The sequence below is a fragment of the Sorex araneus genome, chromosome 3, assembly GCF_027595985.1.
Source record: "Sorex araneus isolate mSorAra2 chromosome 3, mSorAra2.pri, whole genome shotgun sequence".
Classification (NCBI taxonomy): domain Eukaryota; kingdom Metazoa; phylum Chordata; class Mammalia; order Eulipotyphla; family Soricidae; genus Sorex; species Sorex araneus.
In genome coordinates this window covers 72,014,020-72,024,415 of record NC_073304.1, presented here as the reverse complement: position 1 = coordinate 72,024,415, position 10,396 = coordinate 72,014,020, and the positions used below count along the sequence as shown (strand labels likewise).

General features: G+C 39.8%; 1 pseudogene; it reads left to right on the top strand.

Annotated features, from left to right (window-relative positions):
* The first annotated feature begins 347 nt into the window (after positions 1–347).
* Positions 348–10,099, top strand: LOC129403461 (histone H3.1-like; annotated as a pseudogene).
* The last annotated feature ends 297 nt before the right edge of the window (positions 10,100–10,396 follow it).

Below are 10,396 nucleotides of genomic sequence, written 5' to 3'. Positions count from 1 at the left end.
GCGGGCACCAGTAATGTCTCCATTGTGAGACTTCTTGTTACTGTTTTTGGCATATCCAATACACCATGGGTAGCTTGCCAGGCTCTGCCGTGCTATCTCTCAGTAATAGACATCACAATATTGTTTTATTTTACCTTCCAGAAACCCAATATATCTCACATTTGCCTGTCTCTTGATAACATCGTTTTCCTTTGTGTTTGATTTAATTAAAATTTTAAAAATCATCATGACATTTGAGTATACAAAATCCACAGCTAGTTAATGTTGCCAGTAAGAGGCCATGTTTAATGATTGACCTTGAAATGAAATTAAAAGGGACTAAGATTTACAAACGTGGAAAACCAGTGATGGTAATTGCTCATCAGATAGCAGTGTCCCAGTCCACATTAGCTGTAGTTCTGAAGAACAAAAACAAAACGGCAGAAGCTGGTAAAGGATGGGTTTTATGGAAAGCAATGATACTACTAAAGTTCAAAGGGCTTGTGGAGAAGCTTCTAATGATCTGGATTGAAGACCATATTCAGAAGACATACTAGCCATATGGCCACAAGCAAAGTAAAACATTTGTTTAAGATGATTAATGAGAAGGCTAGAACTGACTACAGTGTTAAATCTGCTACTTGTTCTATATTGCTTTCACAATAAAGCTGCCTAACCAGGCTTCTTAGAATATATTGCTATCATTATGTGATATATGACTGTACAAAGAGTAAAAAACTTCAAAGATACACTAAAATAAATACTACAAATTTAAATAATCGAATGAAGGGGAGGAAAGGTAAAGAAGAAAAGAGAAAAATAGAAAGAACAAGTAGAAAACAAGCAATAATATAGTTCTACTTCAAAAATTAAAATCACCTTAAATGTAAATGATGAATGTGTGATAATTAAATGAAAGAAATTGGCAGATTGGATTTGAAATTCCAACTGTAATCTATATACATGTGAATAAATAGTATAGGGAGTAGGGTGCTTGACTTACATGTAGCAGATTTTGTTTTGATCCAAGAACCATGTATTGTCCCCCAAGTATCATCCACAATCACTACTGATTACAGAGCCAGGAGTGACCCTGATCACCAATAGGAATAGTCCCTAAACAATAATAATTTTAAATGGATTGCAAACAATGGGATAGAGGATTATTTACTATGGAAATGTACCAAAGGAAGACTGCATTGACTATATTTACATGAAACAAAAATAGAGTTTGCTAGAAAGGGATATAATATATTGATACAAAGAAGATCCAGTCATCAAGAATTCATAACAACCCTAAATGTGTATCCATATAAAAACAGGTGTATTTAACACTATCCTCAAAATATATTAGGCAAACATGATAAAACTGGAGAAATAGGAAAATCTGCAAATCCAATTAATAGTCAGTGCTCTTTTTTTTTTCAGATAACATAGGCAAGAAGTGAAAATAGGAAACTTAGGTGGAGAGTAGGTTGCAACTAGAATATCTCATCTCGCAAAACCATTTTGTACGTAATTTATGAAATATCATCATAGTTTGAAGTCAATTTTCACTGACATTGGAAGTATGGGCTCTAGGACTTCATTGTTCAAATGTGCCAGACTTAACCCTGAAGGGTATGTAGTCTGGAAACATAGAGATATTTAAAAAAAAAAAAAGGCTAAATAGGAAGTTTCCAGAAGGAACTGGTGAAGAATAGCTTTTTATTTTTTTTTCTTTTTCGGTCATACCTGGCAATGCACAGGGGTTACTCCTGGCTTTGCACTCAGGAATTACTCCTGGCGGTGCTCAGGGGACCATATGGGATGCTGGGAATTGAACCTGGATCGGCTACGTGCAAGGCAAACGCTGTACCCACTGTGCTATTGCTCCAGCCCCAAGAATAGCTATTTTCTAGCAATGAAAAAAATGATAGAGGAAGCTCAACTGTGACCTTGTTCTATTGATGTGAGTGTATTCAGCTCTGGTGTTCTGTGGACTGTGGCCAATTATAGCAAAGATATCAATTTTATCAACTGATGAATTACTGGTAAAGGTTAACACTAACCCTTACCAGTAGTTTGCTCCATTTCATCCAATTCATGTAATTACTTTAATATTCTTTCTCTTTTGTTTGCATGCCCTTTTTGATTCTACTTCACTCCCTCCCATTTTCTTATAAAATTTTAATTTTCATACTAATGAACTCTCCTCTGGATCCCTAGTGTTTGTTCAAAGATCTGTTGCTGTTTTGACTGTTTCATCTAGTCCCACATCCAGGGGAATGTTTTTTCACTCTTTGTTTTTTCCTCCTGCTTCATTTGGTCTTTTGTTACTACCATTTCCCCCTCTCTTTTTTCCTTTTTTACAGATTGTAGCCTGAGTCAATAATGGAAACATTTTCTTCTTTGTAGATTCTCTGTTTACCTCAGAAAAAAATTCTCCTTGAATATGAATGGGGATGGCACAGTAAAAGCCCATAGCTTCAAAATATTCAGGAAATTAATAGAGGATAGCTATAAATTGATGATCAAGAAGGCAAGCAAACAACATTTCATTCTCAGAAACTTTTAATAATTTTGAAGCCAGTGCTTATTTTGTGACAAACAGCACTTGAAAAGAGAGGGCATTTCACTCTCAAAATATTACTGAATCTCCTTCCAAATCAGCATACATAATGATAAACAACACAGTGTAGTTCATGGAAAAGGGATGATTTTCTTATACAATGTGATATATTTTTGTCAAGTGCCTTGAACTACTTTCATGGTTTGAAAATGTGTTGGTATTTTAGGGGACTTTAATTTGAGTGGTTGTGATAAAAAATCAATTCATATCATAGTTATTTCTTAATCAGGTCACTTTCCTACCATGACTAAAGTAAGGAAGCTTCACTTTGCAGTGAACACACTTTGTTTTCCTATATGGTGCAGTTCCTCTATAACTTGACCTATTACATGAATTCAGCTACATTTCAAAGCACCTGCCTATAATAAATCAATAACAATGTAAGGTTTTTGCAGTATAAACAGACTTGTTACTCTGTTTCCTATTAGGATTTCTTGTACATAGATATTCAAGAAGAATTATAGATTATGTAACTTTATCTCTTTATTATTTTTTTGCCACATCCATAAATGCTCAGGACTTACTCCTGGCTCTGTGCTCAGGGATAACTCCTGGCAGGGCTTAGTGTATCATTTGAGGTGCCAGGGATTGAACCTGGGTTAGCCACATGCAAGTCAAACACCTGACCCTTTCTACTAGTACTCTCCTGCCCCACTTATTTATTTTTTGACCACACCCAGCAGTGCATAGGGCTGACTCCCAGCTCTGTGCTCAAGGATTGCTCCTGATTGTAGTCAGACTGGAGATGGACCAGACTTGCCTTAACCCAAATGCGATCTTTCTGACCTTGATTACTTCACTTTTATAGTTAGATTTTTACAAGTCATTTTCCAGTGCCTTTATTGAGGGCTGTATACATGCAGAAATTTTGCCAAAAGTGACAGTGAGACTAAAAAAAGGATGGAAAATTTCCTACACCTTTTAACAATCCTTCAGTGGTGTATCCAAGTATAATAATATAATCTCTTCAGATGCCACTCACTACAGCCAGCTGTTTTTAAAAAACATTCATAAGCTCATACTAAGTAAGAGGTGGATTTCCCACGCACCAGAGTGTATGCTTAGATAAAGTAATATGAGAAATGTTAATGGGGGATATAGTAAGGGTGCAATTGACAGTGTGCCTACCTTGTAAAAGGCTGACTCGGGTTTGATCCCCGGCACCCCATATGTCCTCTGAACCTTCCAGGATTAATCCCTGAGCACAGAGCCAGGAGTAATGTATGAGCACTGCCAGTGCGGAGTAGGGACGGATGGAGGGAGGGAAGGAGGAAGGAAAGAAGGAAGAAAGGAAGGAAGGAGGGAAGAAGGGAAGGAGGGAGGGAAGGAAGGAGGGAAGGAAGGAAGGAAGGAAGGAAGGAAGGAAGGAAGGAAGGAAGGAAGGAAGGAAGGGAGGGAGGGAGGAAGGAAGGAAGGAAGGAAGGAAGGAAGGAAGGAAGGAAGGAAGGAAGGAAGGAAGGAAGGGAGGGAGGGAGGGAGGGAGGGAGGGAGGGAGGGAGGGAGGGAGGAAGGGAGGGAGGAAGGGAGGAAGGAAGGAAGGAAGGAAGGAAGGAAGGAAGGAAGGAAGGAAGGAAGGAAGGAAGGAAGGAAGGAAGGAAGGGAGGAAGGAAGGAAGGTTGGTAAAAGGGACCTATATGAGAAGTGGTATAATTCTAACAGGTAGGAACAAAGTAGAGAAGTTAAGGAGAGAAATGAGGCCATTTAGTGTACTGGGATGCCTGTTTCCAGTCAGGCATAAGATTCACAGAGCTGAAAGTAATACTTTCAATGCAGCCAATGAAGCCAATGACAGGGGAGGCCTGGCATGAAATAAGAAAAAGAAGCCCAGGTGAATTGATAAAGTAAAGTTCCTGTGCAGGGCTTTTAACTTTGGGGAATCTGGCTTAGGCAGAAAGAACAAGAAGCAAGAACTCATACCTAATAGACGCTGAGAATCAAATTTTCATATGTCTGACTACAACCTTTATCAAGTTCCAGGAATTGATGTTATTACTTTGTAATGAAAGACATTGACACATTGGATTGCATTTTAACTGAAATCAGAGATTACCTTAATAGGATAAAACTGTAACTCATAAAATAAGATTCGTTCTGGGCCTGGAGTAGTAGTACAGCTGGTAAGGCACTTGCTTTTCCTGCAGCCAACCTGAGCTCGATCCCTAGCACCCCATATGGTCCTTTGAGTTCACTGGGAGTGATCACTGAGCACAGAGCCAAGAGTAAGCCCTGAGCACTGCCAAGGTAACTGGAAATATAAAAACAAACAAATAGAAAAATATCCTTTCCGGGTATGCTATATATATTTTAAAATATATGACCCCTTTTAAGAGGGTTTTAGTTTATCATGTATAGTATAGAATTTGGAGAATTAAAAATGCATAAAAATTTTCTTTTTAGTATTTGTTTCTTGTGTACATGCATTTGATTTGTTTTATTAATTATTCTTCAAAGCCTACCATATGTAGACATAAAGTTGTTTTTGACTCTTAAGTATTAAAATATGCTGGTATAAGCAACTTTTTGCATAAAGCTTTGTAGTTAAAATTATTTCTTCAGGCAAAGTAACTATAAATAGGATCACTTGTTTAAATGCTACAAGCAATTTCAGGCTCTCAATGCATATTGAAAATTTACCCCCTAAAGAAGAGCAAACTAATTTAGATTTCTATCAGCAAAGGAGAATTTCCCACTTCACTGTACCTTTATCAGCACTGGACCTTAGCTTCTTATATAACTTATGTGTTAATTTGGTCATTATTCTTTTAAATTGTATTTTGAATTATTAAGTGAAAGTCTCTGTATGTTTGTAATCTTCCTTACATTTCTCCTTAAAAAATTATATTCCCCGATATGGACAAAAGTTTCTGGAGCATTTTTGTCTGATCAGTAACATTTATTGGATTTTCTTTTTTTCAGATAGGACTAAAGCTATAGCACAGTAGATCCAGCCCCTTCTTGTAAGTGACTGGCCCATGTTCAATTCTCAGCACCATAGATGGTCCCCAAGTACCACCAGGAGTGATCCCTAAGCACAGCAGGAGTAAGTCTGAGTACAGTCATATGTGATGTCCCCAGGCCCCAAATAGTAGAAATGCTAATGATTTAAAATTTTTTTAAAATGTTTTATTTAATTAAAAAGACATAATATAAATGTTATTTATAGATGAGTCTTAGGCATGGAATATTTCAACATCAATCCCACCACCAGTGTCAACATCCTTCCATCAGTGTTCTCCAGTCACACAATTGCCAGTCACCTTGACAGGCACATTTCAAAGTTCTGTGTTTGTAGTTTAAACCTCATGTTGCTGAATCTGTGCTTTAGGTTTATAGCTATACCACTCTCCCATATCCCTGGTTTACCCAAAGTCCCTGGCCCTGTACTCCATTACTTCCTTTTCTTATACTTTCTTCTACCCTTGCTTTTCCTCCTTATCTGTCCTTCTCCCTATTCTCAGGGTTAGAGGTCATCTAGGCATCCAGTCCTTTACTACATTACATTTCCTTATTCAGTTGTTCTATATACCACAGGTAAGTGAGATCATCCTGGAAACACTAGTTCTTTTTTTTGGGGGGGGGTCGTCACACCGGTGATGCTCAGGGGTTACTCCTGGCTCTGCACTCAGGAATTATCCCTGGAAGTGCTCAGGGGACCATGAGGGATGCTGGGAATTAAACCCGGGTGGGCCGTGTGCAAGGCAAATGCCCTACCTGCTGTGCTACTGCTCTAGCCCCAGAAACACTAGTTCTTATTGTGTTTGAACTACGGTTCTGAAGCTCTTTGTATTAAAAACATATTATCATTTAAAGTTCCTTTTTATGTTACTAGAACTCTCACAACAAGCAAAAACACATCTCTAGAATATCAGAATTAGCCCTTAAATGCTTACTCTCCAAAATAAAACCAGTTTATCCTATTACATACTCTGTTGATTCCTAAGTTGGACTCCTTGTACAGATAACTGGTACATTACTGCATTTTTAAATTTTTTTATTTTTTAGCTTTTTGGGTCACACCCAGTGATGCTCAGGGGTTACTCCTGGCTCTGCACTCAGGAATCACTCCTGGCAGTGCTTGGGGGGCCATTTGGGATGCTGGGAATTGAACCCAGTTGGCTGCATGCAAGGCAAATGCCCAAACCACAGTAATATTGCTCCGGCCCTACTGCATTTATTTTGAAAATCAGCTATTTAGGGTCTAGTATCTGGAAATATTAATGAGTGCCTTGGTTGCCTTGGGAGCTGAGTGACTTCTCAAGATTTTAGTGCTTTAAGTGCTTTTTAAAAGCCACTTGATAAGTATTTACACCCATTCTTCCTCCCAACCCCTCACGAAGTTTTACTATACAACTTTGCACTGTGATAGGCAGATGTGAGCTGGAAACCAATGCCAGCTTCTGGAATTACATGTCAATCACTCTCCCACCTAAAGATAGATTACTCACCACCCAGAATGAATCAGAAAATCAGACCTTAGAGTGAATTCCTTGTTTTAACATCAACAACCCCCACCCCACCTCCCACCCCCCAACATTCATCAGTGCCTTCAGCCATGAGCACTTCTCTGGATTGTTTGTACATATCTCAGGTGTCAGCCCCTTGATTTTGGCCTGCAATTTCTCAACCTTGAACTGAAACTTCCTCTGGGTTGTTGGCTTAGTGTCTGTCTTTTCTAAAGCCATCCAAGTGTTTGTGCTACCTGGGAGCTATTTTAAGTTTCTCACGGAGCCAGAGATGTACTTCTGCACTCTAGAACTACTTCTCAGTGTTGTGGCCAGATAGGCCATCCCGGCCTGGGATCTCATGTAGCTATTGGTGAACAAAGAGCTGCCAACCTCCCCGATGTGGGTACAGCAGGGCTGCCGCCTGAGTGGGCAGTGCACAGCATCTCAGAGCACCATCTTCTGACTGTGGGTGACTCATATTGTCAGCCCTCGTTCCTCAGCTGCCTTCTTTGCAAGACAAGGGAATGAGAACACATGGTGACAAAAGCTTCTCCCATCTGTATGGATGAATGGGTCTGACTTTGCTAGACTCCATAGATTTTCATGTTGTTGTAATTTCTAATCCACTTACCCCGGAACATTCATCATTTTTTAAAAAAATGGACACTTTAGGCTTCCTACCATGTGCCAAACATGAGCATCAGTAAAGATGCTCTCTTTTATTTTTTTCCCAAACTAAAGGAGCAAAGTGTTTTTAAGATGCCTTAAGATATGGAGAGACTCATAGAGGTCAGGTGATAAAGTCATGGTTGTTGACTGTGGGCTGTGAGAAGTGGGTGTTAGAAGGTAGTACCAGGGAAGTAAAGTATAATGGGAACGCTGCTTTCTCAAAGTTCTATAGAAATTCCTTTCCTGTGGCCATAAAGATAGTACAAGGGGGGAGGGCACTTGCCTTGCATGCAGCTGACTTTGGTTCCATCTCAGGCACCTTTTATGGTCCCTCAAGCACCTCCAAAACTGGATCTCTGAGTGTAGAACCAGTAGTTAGCCCTGAGGACCACTGAAAAAAAGAGATTTTTGCATCTCTCCACTGCTTAAAATATTGAGTGAATATGGCTAACAACTAGATAGACTGGAATTATCATCATGCTATTTTACATTTAAGATTTAAGGGTTGTCACTTAACCAATAGACTAGCCAGACAACTACCACTCACAGGATTGGCCTACAGTGATTCCATAATACTATGGGATTGGTTGGTGTCTATGAATATATGTCTCTTAGTTCACCTCCTATCTATGATTACAGAATCCATGATTCTCAATCCACACAATGTTTGAGGACAGTGGAGTTCTAGTCCATTCAATTCTTGTGTGATGTGGGAGTTCTCCAAAGTCTCAGCCTTGTTGATTGACTCCCCAGGGTCCTGCCTGATTTCAGCTAGAACCAATAGCTGACTACCTAATGTTTTTCTTCTGTTTTCATAGGCATTAACCCAGCATCCAAGTCTAAGATCTCTCTGCTTACTCCTCAACAGATCCTTCACAGGATACCTTTATATACCTCATGTAGTTAATCTCATTTTGTCATTTGATTCTTTGAATATGGGGACAAAAACCACACCTTACTTTATAGCATAATTTATACCACAAAGAACCATGAATGCACGGGCCAAAATGTTTAGATTTCTTGGTAGTGTAATATTGTTTTACTAATGTTATTCAAAAGTTGACCTGAAAGTTAATTGATAGAAACACTGAGTATACAATAATAGATCTATAAAGTCTATAGATAAGGAGTAGACTGTAAGTAGCAGGTATAGTTCATGCCTACTTCATAGTCTTTGATGCTTCAATAAAGGTCACAAAGCGAGGGTGACTTGATGATTAGTGTTTGGAATAATCCAATGACTCACTTATGTGTGTGTGTGTGTGTATGTGTGTGTGTGTGTGTATGTGCGTATGTGTGTGTAGGATAAATGCAGGATGGTTGAGACTGTTAGCTGGACTTTAGCTGGGGCTATTGGCTGGAACACTAATGTGAAGTTTGAGCTTCCTTGCAACATGTTGATCAGGTTCCAAAAGAAGCCTGCTCACTCGGGCCAAAAATGTGTCACCGAGCATGGAAATCAGACTTCTGCTCAATTCATTTTTTTGAGCCAGTCACCAAAGACATTCTCTTGGGAGACTGATAAGATTCTAGAACAATAATAAGACTGGAAAAACTATGGAAGACATTTGGGAAAAATAAGTTCTTCACATAAAGCTACTTCAATATAAAGGATAGATACTGAACAACAGCTATCATCTGTATCACTGTATCACACTGTATCACTGTTGTCCTGTTGTTCATTGATTTGCTGGAGCAGGTGCCAGTAATATCTCCATTTGTCCCTGTCATGTTCAGGGTCAGGGGAATGAGGCCCATTATTGTTACTGTTTGGGCATATCGAGTATGCCACGGGTAGCTTGCCAGGCTCTGCCATGCAAGATTTTGCATGGCAGAATTTATCATCTGTATCAGTGGATTAGTTTGCCAGGCTCTGCCGTGGCAAGCTACCTGGGACGTACCAAACATACCAACAACAGTAGCAAAAATGAGTCTCATTTCCCTAACCCTGAAGGAGTCTCCAGCTGAGTTGGGAAGAAGGAGAGGGCTCGTACTAAGCACACAGAGTGCAAGTCAATGGGCGGGAAGGTGCCCTGCAAGCAGCTGGCCACCAAGGCGGCCCGCAAGAGCGTGCCAGCCACAGGCTGCATGAAGAAGCCGCACGGCTACTGGGCCGGCACCATGGCACTGTGCGAGATCCGCCGTTGCCAGAAGTCCACCGAGCTGCTCATCCTCAAGCTGCTGGTCCAGCCGCTGGTGCGCGAGATCGTGCAGGACTTCAAGACTGACCTGTGATCTCAGAGCTGGGGCTGTCATGGCGCTGCAGGGGGCGTGTGAGGCCTACCTGGTGGGGCTCTTCCAGGATACCAACTTTTGCACCATCCACACCAAGCACAGCACCTTTATGCCCAAGGACATCCAGCTGGTGAGCTGCATCCACAGAGAGAGGGCATAAAGTTTACATGCTAAAATCTCAGGGCTGGGACAAATGGAGACGCTACTGGCTCCTTCTCAAGTAAATCGATGATTAAAGGGATGACTGCTACAGTGCTATGAGTGGATTAAAACTAATAACAAAAGAATTAAAAAGAGGCACATGCCTTGTTAAGGCTGATAGGGAAAAAATATCATAAATCTGGAAGTTTATATATACATTTATAAATGCAAAATTTTATATATACAAAATATCATAAATCAGGAAGTTTATATATACAAAATATCATAAATCAGGAAGTTTATATATACAAAATAT